The 24,933-nt window shown below is 46.5% G+C and overlaps 1 protein-coding gene across 3 annotated transcripts in view; it reads left to right on the top strand.

Annotated features, from left to right (window-relative positions):
* The first annotated feature begins 11,716 nt into the window (after nt 1-11,716).
* KCNJ16 (potassium inwardly rectifying channel subfamily J member 16) overlaps nt 11,717-24,933 on the top strand; it is a 31,697-nt gene continuing 18,480 nt past the window's right edge. Inside the window, exons 1-3 of one of the 3 annotated variants that reach the window (XM_063410023.1) lie at nt 11,717-11,812; nt 11,909-11,965; nt 24,198-24,306. The gene's annotated coding sequence lies outside the window, so the exon portion shown is untranslated. Of the gene's footprint in view, nt 11,813-11,908; nt 11,966-24,150; nt 24,307-24,933 lie in introns of all 3 variants that reach the window. The other 2 variants (XM_063410024.1, XM_063410025.1) reach the window with 2 other exon arrangements.

The raw sequence follows: 24,933 nt of genomic DNA, 5'->3' as shown, positions 1-24,933 counted from the left end.
GGTGCATTTAGGGCAGATGAAGCCCACCCAAAATGGACAATGGTCAGGGGTGTTCACACTTTGATAACTTTGGTCCATTTGCAGATTGGGGGTTCAGTTTCCAATTACAGCCTCAGCTAATGAAGTCATTGACCCCCAGTTTGCTCCCCCAGCTCACTTTTGTTCCCATCTCTCAGCCTGAGGCAGGGAGGTGTCCTTGATCCCCAGGCCTGCAGAGGAATTGCTGTGTGTGCCCCAAATGGGGAAGCAGCAGCTGACCCTGAGTGTGGAGTTTGGAGTCACGCACTGAAGAACTGCAGGATCACAAATAAGTGAAAAATACAAAAGTTAAAACCCTAAAGGCATCAGGGGAAGTGGTGGGACAGGGGCAGGCAAACGAGTTCTCCTCCTGTTACCTGGAAAATCTGCACCAGGAGCAGAGAGGAGCACGTGGAGCACACGGAATATTTCACTGGAGTGTCACTGCCAGGCACTGAGACTTGCCCAGGAGAAGGGATCAGAGTCAGGGAAGGTTTTCCCAAGGTCACTTGTGGTTAATTGTGAACCTGTTTACTGTTAAGTGTTTACTGAGCTTCTCCAGATAGGGGAGGCAAATTTACCTGAGCTACCACATGCAGAGATATTCATTAAACCGGAGATCCAGGATATTAATGAAACTAAAAATCCAGGATATTCATTAAACTGAAGATCCAGCCTAGTGGAAGACGTGGAAGGAAAGGGTGTTTCAATCAAAGGGAACACATGAGAAAAGAATGCAACCATGCATCTCCCTGAGATCAATCCTCAAGTTAAACTGATTTTAACATTTTCATCAATGATGCTGAACTTCTTGAAAAGTCAGGGTTGAGGCACAGATGCTGAAGGAGGGAAATACCAAAGGGGAAGGACCCAGCAGTCCCAAGGGACTGAGTAATGGCAGTGAGGTGGAAATTTAATCACACACAGTGCCAGAGCAGAAATGGCAAGGGCAGGAATTTTTGCTACACGATCAGAATATAACAGATAGGAAAAAAAAGGGAAAAGAGGAAGATGTGGTTATGAACAGAGGAAAAAGATGAATCCAGCTCCAGACTCTATCAGAGGAAATATTCCCAGACAGGAAATCATTACTGTTGTACTACTGTAAGTTACTCTTTCTAGCTGACACGATGGCTTTTTCTTTTCAAACATAATAATTAATTTGATGTTCTGCATAACTCTTTTTACTCACTGGGATGGAGCATCAAACATGAAAAAGTGGACACATCAGTAATCCTTCAACCAAGCTCATTGATACTTTTGAAATCCTTCTCTGCCGAGTGCCAGAACACAAAACTGACTCCCAAAGAAGAAAAACTCGGTTATTTCCTTCCCTCTTTTTTTTTTTTTTTCTCCTTTTCCCCTGCCGTTTCTTGACTCCTTTATTACAGTGACGTTTAGCATGTGCCTGCTGCTGGTTTCTCTGTCCCCCACTTCCTTTTCACATCATCTTTAATGGCCCTTTGAGGACACCTCTGCGTTCCCGGGGTTATTTACGGCTCTGACATCACCCCCAAGGTGAAGAACTCTCTGCAGCAGGGCTCCCACCCTGTCACAGCCAACCTGCCCCTGCTTTCTATAAAAACAGGAAAACAGCTGCAGCTTTTATAGGTGGGAATGAAGGACTCTGCCCCTTCCTCATCACGGGGAAGCTCAAAATGAGTTTTGAGGGGGTGAGAGGCACAAAAGGCTGGGTTGAGTGTGGTCTGTCAGGGCTGGGTTTTATCTGTCAGCCTGCAGCTGATGTGAAATGAAGGGCAGAAAGGCACTGCAGGTGTTTTTGTTACTGCTCGTGGCTTACGTGGGTGCAGCGTGGAATACAGAAGAAAAAAGAAAGAAAAAAAAATAAAGAAAAAATAAATAAAGAAAAAATAAAGAAAGAAAAAATAAAATTTAAAAAGAAGAATAAGAAGAAATATAGAAGAAAGAGTGGCCTCAGCTCACAGGATCAGGTTTTTCTTTGGGAAAATGTCTTTTTTAATGTTGTGTTTGTGCAAACATCACTGTAATAAAGGAGTCAAGAAACGGCAGGGGAAAAGGGAAAAAAAAAGGAGGGAAGGAAATAACGGAGTTTTCCTTCTTTGGGAGTCAGTTTTGTGTTCTGGCACTCGGCAGAGAAGGATTTCAAAAGTATCAATGAGCTTGGTTGAAGGACTACTGATGTGTCCACTTTTTCATGTTTGATGATCCATCCCAGTGAGTAAAAAGAGTTATGCAGAACATCAAATTAATTATTATTTTTGAAAAGAAAAAGCGCAACGTCCTTGTTGAGTGAAAATAAACCCATAAAAGATACGGTAAAATCAAGAAATAAGCAAGTGGCTGCCAAGGTTGGGGGTCCAGGGATGTGGGAAATGGATTTGCAGAGAGTTCTTTAAGCTTGAGGGAAGGTTCACACAGCGTGAATCTGTAGGCAAACGCTGAGATAAAAAATGCTGGCTTTGAAATGCTGTGGGATAAGACAGACATTGTTGAGAGAGAAATGGAGCTAGAAACAAGTTTCAACTAAAAATGAAATAAAAATCTTTAAAACACCTCTCAGTTGCCCCATCTCTGGGTGAAAAAAAAAGCGTAATCCAACACAGGGAGAGCTGCTCTCATTAATATTGATGCTAATTTGCCTAATGAGCTTTAAATCACATCCAACCTGGCCAAAGTGTAGGGGCTAATATTTCAAATACAGAGGAGGTGCCAACAGGTTCTCATTTTGAAAAGTGTTCAGATTCCTTTGAGGTTTCTGGAATGTGGATGTAATGGGGGAGAAAGGATGAGGAACTTTGGGTTTTGCTCTGTCCAGAGTTTGGGAATGAGAGTTTCTGATTCAATTTCTCCTCCCAAAATGGATAATCTGGTGTGCCAGAGCTGGGCTGAGCTGCTGCAGCTCCAGCACCAACGAGAGGCTTAATTTGGCTGAATGAGTGGTCAAACATTATTCCTGGGACTCCAGCAGGTTTTTGTCTGAGTGTTCCCCACCAGCTAACAGGGATGTGTGAGTGCAGATCTGTTTAAATAAAGACAACTGATGGAAAACGTTCCCGGGGCGCTGCTGCCTCTCCTGCTCAGGGATCTTGCTGATGTGTGCAGCCTGATCCTGCCACCACAGCTTCCTCACAACTTTAGAATTTGCTCTCTCCCCCCACCTTTTTTTTTTCCTTTTTTTCCACTGTCAACCGGCCAAATATTTCAAACATTTTCCTGTAACAAATGTGTCCTTGTGGGGAAAAGTCCATTAGTAACAGAGTAGTTGCATCTTGTCAGGACCAGACTTTAATGGCTGCTTGAATTTTAACTACTATTTGCTAACTATTTCTGTTCGACCCAACTAAGACCATCATAAAAGCCATTAAACCCCAAGTAAGTGGCCCCAGTGTAGCTGCAGGGTGTAACACTGAGTCTGATCTGAATTTATCCACTGCAAAGCAAAGCCTGTGACCCTCACAGACTTTTGGGAGCTGGAAACTTTTCTGTTTTCCAGAAAGGATTACCTAGAAGAATAAAAGAACTCTTCTTTGCCCCAGGGAAGGGCCAGCAGGGCCTGCAGGTAACACGACACACTGCAATCCATTTTCCTATTTGCAGCATGAATGAAGACACTGTCAAATACCTGGCACTGAATTTCTGAGGTGTGTGGGACAATGCAAGGCAGTGTCTGGGTGAGGGGAAAGGTTCCCTGTGCAGAGGGACAGAAAATGCAAAGCCCGTGGTGAGCAGGGCAGGTGAGGCAGACTGAATTTGGCTTTTTTTGGTCCTTTTTTATCCAGTTGCTGCTCCCTGAGCACCTCCTGGCACCATCCTGTGAGGTGGAACAGGAATGGGCAGGGAAAGGACAGGAATGGAGGTGGACACCCATGGCCAGATGGAAAATTCACCTGCAGGAGCCCTCCCAAAGCCTTCCACGGGTCAAAGGAGGTGGAGACTGCTCCTCACCTCCCCAAAAACCAGAGCACAGCCCCTCCTCAGGCACAGCCCTGCCCTGCTCCATCCTGAGGCTGGGATAACACAGGGAATGTGCTGTCCTTCCTCTGAGCCAGGCGAAATAAAACCCAGCCCCGGAGAGATTTATCCTCCACATTCTTGTTCCTTGCAAAGGCGTGGGGACAAAAATTAACTCTGTCAGCAGAGTTTGCACTTACTCAACAAATCTAAGCCATTGGAGGTGGTTAGAACTAATAAATCAAAATTGGTAAAAGTTAAAAAGAGAAAAAATTCAAGGCATGGCTCTTAACTGAAAGAAGTTTTATCTTTAAATAGGTGTGAGGTAACAAATGAAGTAACGCAGTCAGTGCAGGAAAGGAGAAAGGTAGAACAAAGGTTAAAACAACTCAGATTTCCTGGTTGTTTACTTGTGGCCCAGTCAAAGTCTGTTGAAGGGAAGAGAAAGCCTCAGTGGGCTCTGGAATGGGCTGTTAAGACATTCACACGTCCTAAATGATCTCTGGATGTAACCAGTGCCCGGAGTGGAGAAGGGAGAATTAAAAATAAGCTCCGGCGGGAGCAGAACAGAGAGCTCACCAAGCCATTTTCCATGCAGAGCCCTTTCTCTCCCAAAAACAGCAACAGCAGCAGAGGCCAGCCCCAAACAAACCCCAGCCCCAGGAGGGGTGTTCAGAACAATGCCTGGCGAGGAAGGAGAGCTCTGCTCCGCTTCAGAGACAAATCCAAAAATCCTCCCTGAGCGGGTGGACCAGGGAGAAATGGGTTCCCTGGGGAACAGGGAAATGTGGGCTGGTGGAGCCCTCAAAGCTGAGAATTTTAACATTTCTGTGCTGCCAGGTATTGACCCCCAGGCAAACACTGCATTGACCTGAGGCAGTGGGACAGGCTCCCAAAATTGAGTGACAGCACTGGGGTTGTGGGTGTGGAGTTTGGATAGAAGTGTGTGACAGCACAGGGTGGAAAACGTAGAGTTTAAGGGTTTAGAATACAGTAATATATATTATATATATATATATTACTGTATTATATATATATTACAATAATATATATAAAGCAAGATGAAGGATTTAGCTCTTAGGCTAGTCCTCCTTTCACCTTCCTCTCCATGGGCCTGGGTTTTGTAATTGGGTAGGAAGATCCACAGGGCTGTGGAGAGCCCAGCTCACCCCTGTGGTTGGTGTCACTCAGGCCCAGGAACACTCTGGGAGCAGCAAATCCCATCTGCCCCGTGGTGGTTTCACAGAATGATCCTGCAGTGCCTCACTTACGAGGCTAATTTGTTTCTAAATATGTTCCTTTTTTAAAAATTTCTTTTTTAATCATTATTTTATTAGAATCAGCTCAAGGGTTTGCCTGTTCTCAGTGCTGTTTAATGGGGATTAGCTGGAAGGGAAAATGTGTTTTCCATTTGTCTGAGAAAGACACGACAGGGAGCAGAGCCCTGGAGATTATTGAGAGCTTTGGGTGGTTCTGGGGGGCCAAAGGCCAAAGCCACTCCAGCTTTCAGTGCAATAATCCCCTGGAAAAGCACGGCCCAGGGTGTCTCCTTGTGCAATTATGGGATGGAAATGGCAGTGTGGGACTGGCTGGGTGCCACCAGTGCAGCTCCACCAGCGTGGTTCACCACACACAGAGAGACACAGTCAAAGTTCAGGGGGTTCTTTATGGTGGCAGCATGCTTTTATACAGGTTTTACAAACCTTGAGAGCAGCTTTTAATTGGCTAATAGCTTTCTTGTTAAAATTATTCTATTGGTTAGTAAAAGGCATTCTATTTGTCTGTCAAATCTATCGATTCTCGGGTTCTTTGTGTATTTTCTTTACTGATTCTCATGGGACAAATCCCTTGTGATTACAGGTGCACTTATTTTTCACCCTCAGAATAAATTGTTGTGTTAAAGGAACTTCTCATTCTCAAAACAGCTGCTGGGCTGGAACAGGGACTGGGCAGAGCTGGAGAATAAAGCAGAGATTTATTGAAAGGCCTTGAGGATCCACCTTGGGCAGGACAAGAGCCTGGCCAGGGCTGCACCCAAGGGGGACCCAAAATGGTCCCAAATGGACAAACGCTCCCCAGGGCTCCCCCTTGGATCAGTTTTGCTCCATTTGCACTTTGGGGTTGAATTGTCCAATTGCAGCTGCAGGCTGGGAGGTCCCATCCTTCTTGTTCCTCCCTGCAGCCCCCCTTGTTTGTGCTCTTGGGGCTGAAAGTTGTCCTGGGTGTGCAGCAGGAGAAGGATTTGTTTTGTGTCCGTGCTGTGTGCAGAGAGCTTACCAGCACTTAATATGAGGCTCAAAATTACACCCCTAGGCAGCACAGAATCTGAAAAACAGAAATCTAAAACTTTAGGCATCACACTCACCTCAGAATCCTTAAACAGGTAATCAGTGGCACACACAATTCCTGTTTCCAGGCTCAGGGAGGTCACACTGCACAGTGTTTGTGTACTCACCCCTGCGATGTCTGGGAGACTGAAATCTTTGCAATAATTAAATGATTTGCCAACAGAGGAACTCACTGCCTTGTTTAATCTCTATTTATTCACTTCTCTGTGGTTGCTAAACCTTTTCCTTGCCTGCAGGGCTCTGCTCTCTGAGGCACAGGAGGGATGCTGAGCAGCCCAGGGGCTCTGCCTGCAAACACCTCTAAACCCACACACACCGTGCAAGGCAAATATGGATTTTTCTGGAGAACCTTCCCACCTCAGCACCCTGAAAGAAAGGGCTGGGATCTGCTGGGGATGCAGCATCCCTGTGCTCCTCAATCATCCCTTGGATAACTGCAGTTGGAGACCCAGCCTGCTTTCTCCACGGGCTGAGGGATGCAATAATATCATTCCTATTGCTCCTTTCCTCAATCCCAGCTCTTTGCTGGCTGCATTTCTTGGGACAGGTTTCAATGCTGCTGGTGACCTTGTGCAAACACCGTCTTCATTATGAAAAGCAGGTCAGAAATCCCCCTGGGCACAGTGAAATGCCTCACCTGCAATTCCTCAAATAGTTTCCACTGCTGTTAATCCCTCCAGGTGAACAAGGCCCCGCACACTAAATAGATATCATCTGGAGGGAGCTGGATACAACATTTTGGCACCAAACAGCCTGGACACAGAACACCTAGCAGCGTTTTTTGTGGGTTTATCAACACCCCGAGTGATTTCCTGGGATGGCTCCTCTGGAGGGAGGTCGGGGCAGGAAACAGAACCAAAGCTCACCGTGGTGGAGGCCAGGCTTTGGCTCAGCTCCTTGTGGAGACAGATGTTGAATTCCCATAAAAAGCGGTGTTTTGGGAAAGCTGAAGGGGTTTGGGGATCTGTGGTTTTGGTCTAGCTCAGTCTTGAGTCAAAAACAACATCCTCGGGCAAGGGTCCCAAACCTGCACAAAACGGGACGGGCAGGGGCTGCTCCAGCCCCCGTGGGAAAGCTCAGGTCACATTTATTTATTCCCAGAATCCAGGTGGAAAAATCTCCTCCAGTTCACAAGAAAACCGCTTTCCCCACCCCCATGTCAGTTTTTACTGTAGGTGTGTTTTGTTCTGATAAGGAAAACTCTTGGGTTGGGATTGTTGAGATGAGTTCCCAAGAAAATTAAAATCAGAAATTTTTCCCAAGAAAAATTAAAATCAGAACTTCTCCTGTTTGTCAGTCATGACCTCCACTAAAGCAGCAGTTACTATAAATTAAATATTATAAACATGCTCTTCAGACAATATTTTGTGTAGCTTTTTATTACTTTTATTAGAATTGCAATGACTAAAGTGGTGTTAAATTAAAAAACCAGCTTCTTCACGAAATTCTTGCACATTCATTTAGTGACAGCAGTTTGGGGTTTGTATCTTCCTCTTAAAAGTCTGAAAAAGTCCCAAAGAACCTTTTTTGTGAAACATGTGGGTATCAACCCTAGCCTGGGGTGAACTGTGTCAGATATCCCTGAAAAATGGGGATTTATGCGGTCTCACCTACTGGAGTTTTCTCCTGGGAAAAGTGTCTGAACTCTTTGCACAGAGCCAGGAATTCCCTGTGGAGAAAGGCACCAAAAAGGGGCTGTTGGAATAAAAAAAAACAGCTTGTGAAGAGGCCTAAGGAAAATTGCTGGTCTGTGCTATTTACTTGTTTAATAAAAATAAACCCTTTAGATAACAGCCAATTTACAAGATCTCATTACAGGCCCGACCGAAAAAATCTGATTATGGTGATGTGTTGTGCAAACAGCATTTATGAATACTTATAAAAAGGAATTTGGCTACTAAATGTTACCTCTTCACGGCAGGCAAATATAATTTACATTTTTATATGTGGGTGAACACCAGGGTTGGCCGCAGCCATGTGAAACCTGGAGCTGACCCTGAACTCCTCTTTCAGCTCTGCACAGGAAAGGAATTTACGAATTTATAACATTTTCCACCCACTAGATATGCCAAAGAATTGGAAAAATTAAAATCAGGCAGGTGAAAGGGAAAGGAAACACCTCAACACCTATTTGTAAAGGGGTGAGAGCATTTAGGATTTAGCAGGGAAGCTTTTCAAAGGGAAAGCTTTTCAAACTATTTCTCAGGCTGCAAGAGTCTGCAGAGGGGAATGAGAGGGGTCTAAAGGATGCCTAAGCTCTCAGGATATTTGAAATTTTAACCAAAGTGCAGAAAGTGCAGCCCAGTGGTGGGCTCAGAGCTGGTTTTGAACCCTGCAGCTGAGGGATGAACAATTCTCTTCTTTTACAGCTGTCAATGAAGGAGAAGAAAGAGTTTCCTGCGGGTTAAATCCTCCTTCCAAGGTGAGGAATCCACTGGAGACCAACGCCAGTGTCACATTCCAGAGCTTCTCTCCTTATTGTGCTTGGCCTGGCGCTTCCTCCGTCCAGCGCTGCCACTGGGCCAGCCCGGGGCAGAACCAGCCTGCTCTGTCTAATAAAACTTTATTGTGTTGCTTTTCCAAATAACAATTCCTGTCCTGGCTCTTTGAAAGCCAGGAAGGCACAGAGGCAGGAAAACACAGGCCCACAGCTCGTCAGGGCTGCTGGAGGGGTTGTGTAAAGGGATCTGACAAGGCAGCACGGCCTGGCATTCCAGTTTCATTCCATTAATTGTATTATTATTATTATTATTATTATTATTATTATTATTATTATTATTATTATTATTATTATTATTATTATTATTATATGAGCAAGTCTCACCCCAAAATAAACTGTTTCCATAAGAAAGTACAAGCATTAAATTGGAAATAAAACATCATTAAGTCCTCGTATCCACGGAGTCACGCCAACATTTTTTGGTTTTTTGTTTTTCCTGATGACTTCCAAAGGTTCTTTTTCCTGTCAGTTGTGCTGTCTTAAATCCCAGAGGATGTTTGCAAGATCCAGGGAACGCTGGGAGCTGCAGGACAGTGCACCAGAGGGATCTGGCTGTCCTAGAGGTGCTGGGACACAAAGGGAAGGAGGGATCACGTTTCCCAAGATTATTCCTTCACTTCAAAGCAACAAAAAGCTGCCACGTCTCTTTTCTGACCTCCCTTTCTCTCACAGCCTTAAAAATCCAAAGAGAAAACTGGTGGGAATGGGAGAGGATCACTCTAAGGTGGTGGTAAAAAAACTCTTTAACATAAATAAAAGAGGAGGTGAGGATGAAATTCTATTTCATGGATGAAATTCTGTTTCATGGAGTCCTGTGGGATAAGTGAAACTATAACAGCAAAAGTGTACATGAAGAGTATAAAAAGTATAAATAAAGTGTGAATATTCTCACTTCCACAGAAATATTGATTGTTTTAGATGTGTGTTTTATCCCTCTGCAGGCAGAGGGGCTGTTGTGTTATCTGCTCTCAGATGATCTTGGTGTCGTTTTTATGATTTTTATTTCCTCTCCTGCTTTGGAGGGCTCCAGACCTGTCTTGGCTACGAGCAGGAGGCTGCTCTGTGGTAATTAAGCCATTTCAGAATCATCAATATTTTAATTAAGTCTTGTTTTATTGCCCAAAGCAGAGATGCAGTCTGGCACTCCATGTGGGACTGGAATTAGGATTGACCCATTCCTCCAGAACCCCAAATATTAATCAGGCATCGATTTGTTTGGAGCTTTGTGAATTTTAGGTGGGCAAAAATCGAGATGGAGAATGGTGAAAAATATTCCCTCCATATGTCAGGAAGTGGAAATGAATGACTAAAAGTGGTGGCTGCAGCAGAAAATGCTTAAAGGGTTTGTTTAGGGTTTCTGTAATATTTAATGCCCCTTGCCTGTGCTAAAGCAAAACCATGATTGGTTTCCCACCCTGAAAAAATTGTGAATTTTAGTCTGATTCCCTCCTGGATTCTGGAGTTCTCAGGTTCCGGCTTACACAACAGCAGAGCCTCAACACAGGGCACTTTTTCATCCCTGAAATGGAAGTTAAATAAGGCTTGCCTGGAGTAGACAAAACAAGAAGATCCGTAGACTAACTGGAAACATCGAGATTTGAAAATTACCTGATAGGAAAAGGGAGGGGAGAGGGATCAAAGACGTCCCAGGGAATGAAAAATTCCTTCACAGCGCTTCCTGTTCTCTCTGTTATGTTAACCAAGGTAGGATTAGGTTTCAGCTGCCAAAAGAAATAACATTTGGAGATTTTTTTTGGTCTGGGGAAGTGGGATAGAAAGATTTAAGACAGCTTTTTCCGAACTATTTGCTTTTTGTCAAGCAGTCAAGTCTAGTTATTGTTATTAATTTGTATTACAGAACTACCAAAGTGGGGCTGGATTTGCAGGGTAGCTGGGGCTGTGAAAATGCCCAGGCAGGGATTGGTGTCACCTCACAGAACCCAGAGTGGCACCAGAGCAGACAGAAAAGGTGTTTGCCCTCAGCTGGGCAGCTCTGGGGAGTTGTGCTCCTCTCCCCTGGGCCAGGGCAGTGCTGGAGAGCTGAGCTGGCATTCAAAGAGTCAAAGCTGCTTTTTTTAAATCTAAATACAAACCCTCCTTGGGTTTAGACACATTTCACCTCGGACCAACTCATTCCTGTTCACTCCTTTAGATTCGGGGTTCTCTTCTGATTCCATAGCCAAGCTTCAGATTGCACAAACCATACCCACAAATCCAACTGGTTTAAATTCATATTCAAGTGCCTGCATTAATCTTCAACAAACAGCCTGGACACGATGTGAAAAGGGAAAAGCAGGAGCTGAAACAGCTCTGAAAGGTCCTGATGCTGCAGAGCTCCTGTGTAGGGAGGAGGGTTGTGCTCCACCCTCACCTTTTTCCAAGTATCTTTTCCTCTCTGTGGAGAGAAAGGGCTCTGGGAAGTTGTGTTTTTCTTTTTTCTCCTAATAGTTTTTATATTTTCATGTTTCATGTTCAAGTCTGTGAAGGTTTGTGTCTTTTTCTCCCTGTGGAGAAGCAGGTCTGCCTTAGGGAAAATCTGCATTTCCATCAGTCCTTTCACTGAGCCCACCCAGTCCTGCTCTACCATTTTCATTCATTCTGCACCTTTGATTTTTTTTTCACTCTGTCCTTGGGTGAAGTGAATTCCAGAGAAAACTTCTTGCTGATGCAAATTCCCTCAGCAGAGAAAAGGACACGGCCTGTGACTTCACCAGAAAATGAGATTTCACTTCTGTAGGCTGGAAGTCCTTACCTCGACCTCATGCTAATCTAGAAACAAAAGACTTCTTACAGGAAAATAAACAAACACTCCACTACAAATCTGAACCTGTTTACTCTAAAGTTGTCCACCAGTGGCTAACTCCAGCCCCAGTCTCGTGGGTAAATATTTGCAGAACCATTTGAACGACGAAGGGCTGGCAGAATTTCCTGCTCCCTGCCTTTGAAAGCCTCACCTGGATGTGCAGGGTGGCCCCGGGTCCCTGCCCTGGGTGTCCCAGCCGGGAGGAGCAGGGTGGGTGTCCCCTCCCCGGGCAGAGCCCCCCAGGGCCGGGGTCAATGTTTAACCCTTGCCTGGCTGAATGATTAACCCAGCCCTGCTTTTCTGCAGGGCTGCAGAGACACGGAGGAGCCTCCGGAGAACTCCCTGCTGGCAGCCCGGGCCAAGGTAAAGCTCCTTTTGTGTCCTTTCCATTCCTGCATGGGGCAAATTCCTCGGGTTCTGCTCTTCTGCTGGGGCACAACAACCTGGCGGCAGCCAGCTCGGATAATTGAGTGTTTTTAATTAAATCACTGCATAGATTCAGCTGGTTTCATCCTCGTTTGACCCCAACTGAAGGGTCTGTGTCCGTAGATAAAGAGTGTGCACTGAGAATTTATTTATTCCCTGGTACATTCTTTTTCTCTGAATTTTTTTCTCCACATCAACAGCCTTGTCTCTGTAACTGTTCTTTTTTTTTTCTCTCCTAATAATTTTTATATTTTCATGTTTCATGTTCAAGTCTGTGAAGGTTTGTGTCTTTTTCTCCCTGTGGAGGAGCAGGACTGGGAAAATCTACATTTCCATCAGTCCTTTCACTGAGCTCACCCAGTCCTGCTGTACCATTTACATTCATCCTGCACCTCTGATTTTTTTCTCTCTGCTCTTGGGTAAAGTGAATTCTAGAAGAAAACTTCTTGCTGAGGCCAATTCCCTCAGCACAGCCCAGAAAAGGACAGGGACGCTCATCTCACTTTTGTTCTGTGTCAGTGTGGTGGGAATACTTGCTTTTAAATCTTGAGTATTTGTTTTTAAATCGTGAATATTTGTTTCTCAATATTGTTTCATGTCTGTGCTATGTGGTGGCTCAAAACTGCAGAGGGAAGGATTCACTTGCTCAAATATGTATTTTTTATTTGTTGTGACATGAATTGACATGAAAAGGAATAGAATGGAAATTTCGCTGAAGTGGAGCAAGGAAGGGAATTGGAATGATGAATGGATTGATGATCTGGAGAGGTCCAGTCATTACTCCCCCACTGCAGAATCCTGGAATGAATGGGAGTATTGGTGGTATAAATCAGTATTTATTGGAATATTGTCAGTACAGGTCCAAGTGATCCCGAAAATCTAAATCATAACACAGGAAAAAAAAAAAATAAATGAAGAGTTGCCTGATTGGAGGAAATGGAAACCTTGGCTATGAATTAAGTGAAAAGCTTTGAACCCCTTTCTACAATGGCCAGATTCAGATGCTGCAATTTACCCAAAGATTAAGAGATAAACAAGAAAAAAAAAAACCCAGAACAAAACACAAACCTGGCCTCTGAAAGAATGAGGGAATTGGCAAAGTGAAAAAGAACCCTGTGTCTGTTCAAAGGTGACCCGGGTCAGCAGAGGATGAATTTGTCATCGTTTTTTATCAGGAGTTTAATGTTTGTTAAGAGCCCAGAGATTTCTCCATTTCCTGAGCGGTTTTTTTTTCCTCCCCCCAATCTGGCAATCCTACAAAGCATAAATTGGACTTTAAAGGAATTTGCCTGGCTTGCTCTGGGTGCCACGAAATGCAAATACAGACGGTGGCATCAAAAGGGCAAGGAGAGCTTTGAAGATCCAGCTCCTGTCAGGGAGCCAGGAAGCCAACGGAGCAGGGAGACCCAGGATCCTCAGGAGGGGACACTCTGGGGACACCAAACACACCCAGGAAAGGAGCAGGGACAAGTTCAGGGCTTCCTCCTGCACTGCTGCCTCATCCCAGCTCCAGAGCTGAAGTGGTTAAGGAAAAAAAAAAAGTGGAAAAGGAGCTCCCCAGAGGAACCTTCTGGAGAAAAAGGAGGGAAAGGAGAAGTGGCTTAATTCTATTTTACTTGTATTAAAAGCAGACAAACTCCTTGTGCCTGAGTTAACTCCTGGCTGTGCTGGTGTGGGAGCCAGCAGTGAAATTCCCAGTCCAACAGGAGCTGGGGCTATGGAGAGGGTTTGGTTCATTGATTTATTGGGGTTTAGTTGGGTTTTTTGGGAATTTTGGGTCAGGTGTGAGAGCCAGCAGTGAAATTCCCAGTCCAACAGCACTGGGACTATGGAGAGGGTTTGGTTCATTGATTTATTGGGGTTTAGTTGGGTTTTTTGGGAATTTTTGGGAAGCCAGTCCCCAAACCTTGGTGCTGATACTGAATTATAGAATACATTGGATTTCACCTTATTTTCCTTCATGGACACAGGAACAGAGAGCAGAAATTTTCCAGCACCACTTCCCCATCCAATCTCGGTGCCATTATCCTGACAATAAACAGCTTAGACTTTCTTGGGGAAAAAAGTGCAAAATAAGAACTGGTTTTTATTCCTCACTCCAACTTATTTCCCACAAAACTCCCCAGCACAAGACTCCTTTGTGTGCCAGCAATCAAGTCTTAAAACTCACAGACAATAACAGAAATACATCCCATGATATGATCAGGGTTTCTTTTTCAGCATCTAATGATGTTAAAATAAATGGAATTATGTTGCTTTTCCCTTTTTTTGAGTCGATAAATTCCCAAAGAGGATTTACCCCATTTCTACAATGTGCTTAAGGACTTAGAGCTCACGATCAAATGCAGATTTAATATGGGCATGAGGGCTGGCATGTGGCAGCCTCTGCTCAGAGCTGCTCGGGGCCTTTTTGTTCTGCTCCAGGAGGGTTTTTCCCATCTTCATTGTGATTCCTGAGGCCAGATGTGGCCTCTTGCAGGTTTTTTATTTTTAATTGTTCAGAAAAAGTGATAAATGCTTTACAACGAAGAGCAAGGGAGGGTGGGGTTGTGGACAGGAGTTGGAAAATATCGCTCTAGTGAAGTTTTTCCTTCTTTGTTTGAGGATATTCCCACTGAGTTGGGTGGATGCTGGATGAAATCTCAGCTCTGTGTCTCTGACTCTCCCCCTCTGCTGCCAGAGCTGCACGGGAGCTCTGCCAAAAAATCCCTGCAGGAATCCCAGAGCAAGGAATGCTCCTCGCTCCACACGAGGGTGAAGCACCCCAGACAACCCCGGGGTGGTGGAAATCAGGAAAATCAGAATATTTAGGGAGGAATTGTGCAGCCTGAGCCGTGTCTCTGTTTTTTTTTATAGCTGTGGAACCAAGGACAGGCTGAGGCTGGGAACACCGGGGTGTTTGTTGGATTAATCAGGAAGGGCACCTGAGCCTTTTACAGCATTTCCTTTGATAACCCAAATCAGGTCCCATCACTAAACCAACAAAGCATGGAATTATTCTTATATTTTGAAACGCAAAATAAATAAAATGCAAACCGCCGAAGCAGATAAGATTGTCTCACATGCTCTTGAAAGCCACAGAATACACTGGTCTATCATTGAAATATCATTTAGAGATCTTAAAAATTAGGATTATTAAAGTGCACAAAGATGGGATTGGAGCACATGAAATGTTGAGTTTTTTGTGCTTTGTCTGGCAAGAACATTTTCCTGCTCCTGTTTCTTAGCCCTTCTTGATGGAGTTTTTTTTTTTAAATTCTTAATCTACTCTGCACAATTCTTTGCTTTGTTCAGCAAAAAGACTCGAAAGTTGCCAAAAGTAAATGACAAAATGTTGGAGGAAGAGAAATCCAGTCCTTTAGGCAAACTTTTCCACCAGTGTCTAGAAATGCCCTCTCTCCAGGGGATGAACTTTAAAGTCCCTTCTGACCCAAACCATTCCATGATTTTATGAAACAGTCTCAGCCCAAAATTAATTATTAATGTTCCGGAGATGTGTGTTGGACAAATTAATTCCAACCTTCATTTAACTAAATGATGGTTTTATTAAATTACCAGATCAGATCCACAGATTTAGTGGCTGCTAAGTTTTCTTCTGATGTAATTCCATGAACAGAAACATTTTTTTGAGAAGAGCAGAAAGCACAACCAATGTTTTACTGAAAATCATTTCCAGGTAATCTTTTCTGCAGGAAAAAAAAAAAAAAAAAAAAAAAAAAAGGCACCTTTTCTCTGTATTCTTTCAGCGCTGACGAAAGGGCTTAGCAAGAGCACTCAGAGAAAGGATTTGCCAGTCGGGGCCTTGGGCACATTTTCAAAACTCAGACACTTCCACCTTGTCTTTTGTTCCCGGCTCGAATTCCCCAAATCCTCTTAGGTTAATTTGTTTTCCAGCACAAACCCGTATGAAACCTAAACCACCAGAAGGGCATTTTTTTTTTAATTGTTATTTTTAATGTCGCTCCTCCGGGCGGAGGATTGAGCCCATCCCGCCGGGGCCGGGGGATGCCGGGGGTTTCCCTGCCCGCGCCGCCGGAGCCGCTCCCGCCGGAGCCGCGGTGGTGCTGAAGGGATAGCGCCGGACCGCGCCGCGCCCCGCCGGGCTGAGCCGTGTCCCAGCCCTGTCCCAGCCCTGTCCCAGCCCTGTCCCAGCCCTGTCCCAGCCCTGTCCCAGCCCTGTCACAGCCCTGTCACAGCCCTGTCACAGCCCTGTCACATCCGTGTTCCATTCATGTCACAGCCCTGTCCCATCCGTGTCACATCCCTGTCCAACCGCGCCACTCTCGGCCCGGGCTGCGGCCGTGTCACAGCCCTGTCACAGCCCTGTCATAGCCCTGTCACAGCCCTGTCACATCCGTGTTCCATTCATGTCACATCCGTGTCTCATCCCTGTCCCATCCGTGTCACATCCCTGTCCCATCCGTATTCCAGTCGTGTTCCATCCGTGTTCCATTTGTGTCCCATCCCTGTCCTATCCCTGTTCCATCCCTGTCCAACCGCGCTGTGCCCATCCCAGGCTCTGTCCGTGTCCCATCCCGTGTTCCATCCATGTCCTATCCTGTGTCCCATCCCTGTCCCATCCCTGTCCCATCTGTGCCCTATCCGTGTTCTATCTGTGTCCTATCCCATGTCTCATCAGTGTCCATTCCCATGTCCATTCCGTGGTCATCCCATGTCCATCTCGGGTCCATCCTGTGTCCATCCTGTATCTGTCCTTTGTCCTTCCCATGTCCATCCCATGTCCATCCTGTGTCCATCCCATGTCCATCCCGTGTCCATCCCGTGTCCATCCTGTGTCCATCCTGTATCTGTCCTTTGTCCTTCCCATGTCCATCTCATGTCCATTCCATGTCCATCCATGTCCATCTCATGTCCATTCCATGTCCATCCATGTCCATCTTGTGTCCATCCCATGTCCATCCTGTGTCTGACCCATGCCCAACCCGTGCCCTCTCCCCCAACCCTGTCAGGCCTGCACACATCCCACACCCACCCCACACCTGACCCCCACCCCGCCTCCTGCTCCTGTTTTCCAGTCATTTTCCACAAAGGGACGCAGTGCCCAAGCGCTCCCACAGGGCTTTCTGGAAGAAAAGTTGTTCAGAACAGCATTTCTGTCCCAAATCTGGCTTTAGGACTGAGTTACGGAAGTGTTGAGGTTGTAAAAGACCTCTGAGCTCAACCATTAACCCAACATGGCCAAATCCACTGCCCCGTGTCCCCAGTGCCACATCCACACGACTTTTAAATCCCTCCAGGGATGGGGGCCCCACCACGGCCCTGGGCAGCTGTGCCAGGGCTGGGCAGCCTTTTCTGGGAAGAAATTTTCCTGATATCCAACCCAAACCTCCTCTGGTACAACCCGAGGCTGTGTCCTCTTGTCCTGTCACTTGGGAGAAGAGACAGACCCCACCTCTCTGCCTCCTGTCAGGAATTGTGGAGAGTGAGGAGTCCCTCTGGATCCTCCTCTTCTCCAGGCTGAGCCCCCTCAGCCACTCCTGGTTCCCCAGACCCTTCCCTACCTCAACAATTCTTCTCTGGTGTCACTCCAGCCCCCCGATGTCCACAGACAGCCTCCATTGTGTTCCTCAAAACTCAATTTCTTCTCCTTTGAGAAAAACACTGAGATTTTAAACACCAGCAGTGCCTGGTGCCAGCACGGGGCCAAGAATTGGTCTCCAGCCTGAATTTCCTCAGCCTAATGAGGTGGGACACGCGTTAGTCCCGGTGCTCAAGCGCTGCCGGGGGGTGTCGGTGTTGTTGAACAGCTGCTGGCTCCTGCCCCAGAGGGAAACCCGCTCACGGCTTGTGTCTGGGGTTGTAAAATCTGCAACCAAGCAGCAGAGCACGGATTCAGGGTGTTCAGTCACACAGAACAAGGACCATAAACCGAGGGTCAGGTGCTGGGCAGGGCAGGGACACGGAGCACGGGTCACCCCCGGGCAGGGTGACCTGAGCAGCCACAGCCCGTCAGCAGCTGCCCCTGGGACTGGCTGCACCCAGGCAGCTCAGAAAGGATGGAACCCCAGTGGGGTGGCTGTGTGTGGGCAGTGCAGGCTCTGGGAGAGATCTGCCTGGGATGTCGGGGAAAATTTGGAATTTTTCTTACCCAAATACCTCTGAAAAAACCCAACTTTCTGTTCCTTGGTACCTGTAGGACCAAGGGCTCAGCCTGAGGTTGCCAAGGGCTGGGTTATTTCTCTTTATCAAATATCCCACCTGAACCCCCCTGCTGGGGGCTGAATATTTAGGATTTCCATGGAAACATATTTGCTGGTAAAAATTCAGATTTCTTCTTACACAAACACTTTTGAAAAAAACCCAACTTTCTGCTCCTCAGTAACACCTGTAGGACCAAGGGGTCAGCTCTGAGGTTGGCAAGGGCTGGGTTAATTCTGCTTATCAAATATCTCACCTGAACCCCCCTGCTGAGGGCTGAATATTTAGGATTTCCATGGAAACATATATTCTGAGCCCCTCTTCCAGCCACCCTGGTGCTTTTCCAGCTGATCCAGGGGTGCTGGAGGTGGCGGCTGAATTTATTCAAGCAATCACATTCTCCTTCCCAAGGCTAATGCCCATGAATAGGGAGTTAGCAGAGCGAATTGCCAGGGATTCCATCCCCATGAACATGGATAATGTTCCAGCCCTGGAGAGCAGCATTTAATTGATGAGTGGGATTATATTTACACAGCAATTATAACAAAGTCAAGGTTGGCTTTCTGGGAAAGGCTATTTGCCATGTCCTCGCTGCCTGGTTGTCCAGGAAAGCTTTTCCTTTATGGACAAGAATAAAAAAAAAATAAATTAAATAAAAAATAAAAAAGGGGGAGCAGATGCACTCAGCTCTTTTCATAGCCTGCAAATAGCCCATGAAGCCAACTCAGGAGCCACACTGGGGTTGCCTTGGCTACCTCCATTCATTCACTCCACTCTAAATGGGATGCTGATTGTTTGCCCGCTGAGGAATTAATAGTCAGTGCCTGCTATCCTCAGATGGCTGCTCGGGGCCAATGCAAAATGGATGAGGGCTCATTGTAAATCCCACATGAGTCAATGGGCATCGCTGTCCCCGTTCCCTTCAGAGCTGGAATTAGCCAGCCCTGCTGCAGTGCCCTGAAATATGGATTTTTTTTGTCCTCAAGGCACCTCTGCAGGGTAAGGTAAAGCCACGGACTCAGGTCAGGGATGGAAAGCTGAGGCTGGAACGGTGACCTCAGAGTCACCCCAGAAGCCCTGGCTGTCCCTTCAGTCTGGATTTCTTTCCATGGGGAGAGGACAGGAGCCTGAGGTTTGTCCAGCTTGCTGGAGCTGGAAACTGGGAGATGATTTCACCTCTTGTGTAGTCAGAGACCACCAGCTGCACTCAGGCGCCTTTTAATGGGGCCTAGCAGGAATCAAGGAATGGAATTCAAAGCTTTGGAAGCAAGAGGGTGGCGAGGAGCTCAGAGCATCTCTGACCTGTGGCAAGGCAAGCAGGAAGGAGCAGGAGCTGCCCAGGGAGCAGCTGAGAGCTGTGGGCAGCACCAAAGCCCAATGCCACACTCACCCTTCCTCCCGGAGCCAGCACCCGGCATCCTGACATTCCCAGAAATGTTAATCCTCCTCTTGAAGTCTCAATTCAGTGGGATTTAGGCCCATCTTGGTCACTGCAGAAGGGGAATATCCCTGCCTGGCTTATCCTGCACCAGAGACAGGGAAATCAACCTGGGTGTCTTGAGCTTTTCACCACAAAAAGAGCTTTTTGCTTCCTCTTAGCCCAAGCTACGTCCTGACATGCAAATTTTCTCTGCAGTTGACATTAGAATTAACTTGTTGACATCTTTAGCAGAGCACATATGGCTGAACTGCTCTGATATTTATCTTTAGGCCAACAGCTCTTGAGACTGCAGAAGCAAATTAGAAAAAAGCACAGACTCTTTATTAGTAGAACTTAATTTAACTGTATTCAAACTTCATTAAGGAGTAAAAAAAAATGACCTTTCTTAATGCACTCTTGCTTTATAAAGTATGGAATCAGAATATTAGATTAGTTTGATCCTGGTTCCTATTAGGCACCACAGTAGATGAGAATGCACAAATTCCCTCCTGGAGTTAGGACTCCTGCATGTCAAATCAAAGCCCAGGTGCTCCACAACCCATTTCCTTTCCTCGGTGTTTTATGTTTCCTAGCCCTGTAATTCTCCCCAGGAAACCAGCAGAAATCTTAATTTCTTCCCCCCCTCGCTGGCCCGAGTAAGAGCTCTGGTGGTTTAAAGAGTCCAGCACATGTTCCTACACTGTCTGCACCTCCTGCTCGCCAGAAACGGGGACGTGGTGAGGAAAGCCATGGAGGAGAGGAAAGGAAATGACATTAACCTTTTCCATCTGATAAATAAGGGCTCCATTCAGCTCCACTAATCCCCATCCTTCCCTAGAGGTCCCGTTAATGTAATACCTGAGGGCTCCGTTAATTTCAAATTATTTCCACGCTGGCCAGCTGATTTCTTGGTGGATTATTCAGCCCCTGTGTGCATGGAAAAGGACTGGAGCCCTCCTGTCATTCCCAACACCCTGACCAGGCTCTGAGATGTGCCAGAGGCTCTGTGACACCCCCGGGGCTTTTCTGTGCCCCTCAAAAAAGGGATTTTTGTGCTGATTTCCACGGGAACAGCACTCTGTAAGCACTGAAGGTCCCGTGAGCAGCTCTGCTCTGCAGGGACCTCCTCCCTGCCCCATCAAACACTCAGCACCTGCACTTTTTATGGAATTAAAAGAGAGTTGGAGGCTTGGAATGGGTGGAAATTTAGAGCAACACCCCCAGCCAGGTGGCAGAAAGGGCTCTGCACGCGTTTGCTGGGGTTTGAGGTGATGGACTGGGCTCAGTGGCCACTGCAGAGTGGATTGAGGGATCCACACTCCCAAAGGATGAGAGCTGGGATTGAAATGGGGCTTTTAATTTAATGGGGCTTTTCCCCTTTCCCCCTTTGCATGGATGGCTCCAGTGTCTGCCCAGCTGCACCAGCCCAAGGAACCTGTGGGAATCTTGTCACTGGCATCAGGGAGTTTGGGATTAAGTTCCTACATTTTGAGACTTGTTCCTTCCCCTTTGATTTATTTTTTTTTTTCCCTTTAGGGAGTGTAACCACCAGAACATAACAACCCAAAGTTGGGTGCAATTTTGCAACTTTGCTGATGCTGTGAGGAGCTCTGCTCCCAGGGTTCATTATGAGGCTGCCCTGCAACTTTCCTGGTGAAACAGGAAAAACAAGAAACCCGACCTCACTGCAGCGCTTAATTGAAGTGCATTTATTGACTGTTTTTAAGTTCTTATAGCAACTGTGTTTGCTGAGAACTTGGCTTTAATTCATCCTCAGCAGACAGAGCCTTGACAGAAACCTGTCACACTCCAGGGCTGGACTGGAGTTGGGCTGGAAGCTGCAGCTGGAGCTTGGAGATTTCCCTCTCCTTGGAGATTGGATTGGAGATTTCTCCTCCTCCTTGGAGGCCACCAAACTCTTGGCTGCTCTTTCCTGGCATTTTTTTTTAGCAGATCCTCTCCTTGTGATGCTGTTCAGCTTCTCTCCCTCTCCAGGACCCCCATGTGGGATGGAAATACCAGAGGTAAAGCAAGAGCATCGTGCTGGGCGTGTTTTTTGTGATTTCTTGGTGCCAGGGCGAGTAACCTACATGAATAAAGAGAATAAACCCCTTTGCTAAAAGATCTTAAAGATTCTCCAAGCTGCAAATCTTTTGAAGAGTCTGGATGAGGAGGGAGGGCTGAGAGATTTAAATCAGTGCCAAAGGGAGCTGCGGGTGGATCTCTGCTGGGAAATCCACCTTTGGTACAGCAGGGCTGACACTGGGGCTGCTTATTGCTGCTAAATGCTTGTCCTCATCCACCTGCACTGGAAATTCAGGGAAAAAGCTGCTAAATTGTTATTCCCATCTATTTGAAGTGGAAATTCAGGAAAAAAAGCTGCTAGATTCTTATTCCCATGCATCTGCACTGGAAATTCAGGGGAAAAAAGCTGCAAAATTCTTATCCCCATGCATCTGCACTGGAAATTCAGGGAAAAATCTGCTAAATTCTTATCCTCATCCATCTGCAGTGGAAATTCAGGGAAAAAAAGCTGCTAAATTCTTATCCCCATGCATCTGCAGTGGAAATTCAGGGAAAAAAGCTGCTAAATTCTTATCCTCATCCATCTGCACTGGAAATTAGGGAAAAAAGCTGCTAAATTCTTATCCCCATGCATCTGCACTGGAAATTCAGGCCGAAAGCAGCAGCCTGGGACTGCTGCAAGCTGAAGAGCAGCTCCTGGCAGTGGCGCCTCCGGCCACGATCCATCGAACTTTGCCCGGTTTTGTGTGGGTTCGGGGAACTCGTTCCACTAGCAGGAAGGATTTGTGAACTTTCTGCGTTATCTCCCTGTCGATCTTAAGTGGGGAGCAATTGAGAGCAGCTGCCGGATGAGAGGGGCAGGGTGAGAATGGAGGCAGGAGGGGTGGAAGTCCTGGAATAGATGGAATAGATGGAATAGATGGAATAAATGAAATAAATGGAATAAATTGAATAAATGGAGTAGATGGATGTGGCCCTCCCCTGGTGCAGGAGATATAGTTGAGCTGGCGAGAAGTGCAACAAGACATTTTTGGATATGATTTTATGCTGACTCCGTGTGAGACCTGTTGGTTTCACCTCTAATCCAGCTCGCTGTAATGTCAAATTAAAGTGGCTGGGTTAGGTTTTTTGTTGGGGTTTGGGGTGCTTTTTTTTGTTGTTGTGGGTTTTTTTTGGTGTTGTTTTTTTATTTTTGGTTGGTTGGTTTTTGTTTGTTTGTTTGTTTGTTTTGTTAGTTTTTTTGTGGTTTTTTTATTTTGCTTTTTTTTCCTTCTTTTTTTTTCTTTTTTTCTTTTTTTTCTCCCAGAAGTTTTGGAGCCCTTTTGGCCTTGCAGAGCTGCTGCTGCTCAGCACAGAGCGACACCGGCAGCAGCAGCAGCGAGGCAGGTAAAGGAAACCTCTGGATCCTCACCGGTCCAACCCAGGAGCAAATCCGACCCAGAGGAGATGAGGTTCTATTCCAGGAGTCTGTGGTGCAAATTTATTTAGCTGGAGTCATCAGTCTGCTCTGTGTTTGTTTTTCTGGGTGAGGAAGAGGCAGAGAACAGCCTGGAAATCGCAGATTTGTGCCCAAAGTGCCACTTAAAAAAAGCTTTAGGGACTGAAAGAGGCTGAGTGTCAGTTCCTTTGGAGATGGCAGGGGAGGGGGAGGGTGGAAGTCCTTTCATCACCGGTCACCAACCTCTTGGCTGCTCTTTCCTGGCATTTTTTGGCAGATCCCGGTGCCCTGGGTTGCCAGGAGCAAAGCTCCGTGGCCGGGAGGGCACAGGCACCAGCAGCACTGAATTAGCTCGACACAGCCCTAATTAAGAATTTATTGATGAACCCGGGGTAAAATCAGTGTCTGCATCTCGGTTCTACCTTGCAGCAGAGCATCCCCAGGGGGGAGTTCTGTGCACCTGAGAACACCTGGAAAGGCCCGTGGGAGTGGAAGCTTTTTATTCTCACCTCATTTTTGTGGTCACTGTGTCCTGTTAAAAACCTGTCCCAGCTCTCTGGGGTCCTCTCACCCCTCGGGTGACAGGGACAGAAGCTGAGCTGGCCTCTGGGCAACCAATTCAGACCACGGAGTGAATAAGGAATTGCAAATAACCTGCTGTGAGGGCAAGTTATTTTTTAAAGAATTAGATCTGGGGACATCTCTTGGTGCCATTTATTCCACAGACCGGTGCTGGGGTGCCGGGACAGAATCCAAAACCCACAGAAGTCTGTGCAAAAGCCCTTTGCACCCTCCAGCAGCCCTCCTGCCCAGGCTGCCTCTGCATCACTTATCGGGGAAATGGGGAAGGTTTGGGGCCAGCTCCGTTCCTGGTGTAAATCCTTTGGTGGCCTCACACTTACTGCAGAGCAGACCTTGAGCCTTTTTCAGAAAAACAATTGGAAAACTGCTGGGCTCCCCAAAGTCGCATTTTTATTTTTTTTTCCCACCAGTTCGAGTGTGCTGAAAGGACGGGATTTTCTGTGAACTTTTCACAAACAGTCTTGCCTTGTTTTTTTTTTTTTTCCTTCTCTTTGAGAGGGGGAGGAGTTGTGTCTAAAAAAACAAACCCAACCTGTCGTTCTCAGCTCTGCCAACCTGTCAGTCCAGCCATGCGAGGAGAGAGGGAGACAGACAGAGCGAAAGGAAGGAGGGGGGTGAAGCCGAGATTCTTTCAAACCTCAGCGGGACATTAAGGTAAAGCCCCATTTCTCACCGCCTTAATTCCTCTTTTCCCTGTGTTTGTACCCGTAAACAGAATTTCTGTTGCCTTAGAGAGCTCTGAACTAACTCATCACCCCCGGTGGGAATAAACTGCTGCTGGTTGGGCTGGAGGGGTGTTTTGAGTGTAACCTGGCAGCTCGTTCCTTGTTTGCAAACACGGTTGGAACTGGTGTTAATTTGAATATTAAAGTGAGGCAGAGCTTGTTCGAGCCCATGTTGAGGGAGGGTGCTAAGCTGTGTAATTGCAGGGCTCTGATTACCGCAGATCAGGGTGGAGAACTTGTCAGAGGGGAGGAAATCCTTCCAGAGCTGCCAAGAGCAGCGCTCTGCCACCTTCTCCTGAGCTCCTGGCTCTGGGACCAACCCGGGCCTGGGGCTGTGGCAGCTCCTGTGTCCCTTTCTGTCCCCTCTGCCCCGCTCCTGGAGGAGCTCTGCGCCCTCCCCGACATTCCTGAGCATTCCCTTGGTGTCGGATTTTGCCTTTTTCTGACCCAGAGATGGGGCAGCTGAGAGGCGTTTTAAAAACTTTTATTCCGTTTTCAGTCTCATGTGAAGGGTGAGATCATACAGATGTTATAATTTACACCATCACAATCAGAA

This window comes from Prinia subflava, chromosome 12 (genome assembly GCF_021018805.1).
Source record: "Prinia subflava isolate CZ2003 ecotype Zambia chromosome 12, Cam_Psub_1.2, whole genome shotgun sequence".
NCBI lineage: Eukaryota > Metazoa > Chordata > Aves > Passeriformes > Cisticolidae > Prinia > Prinia subflava.
The sequence above is the reverse complement of the archived record's forward strand: the minus strand, read 5'-3'. Positions and strand labels throughout refer to the sequence as shown.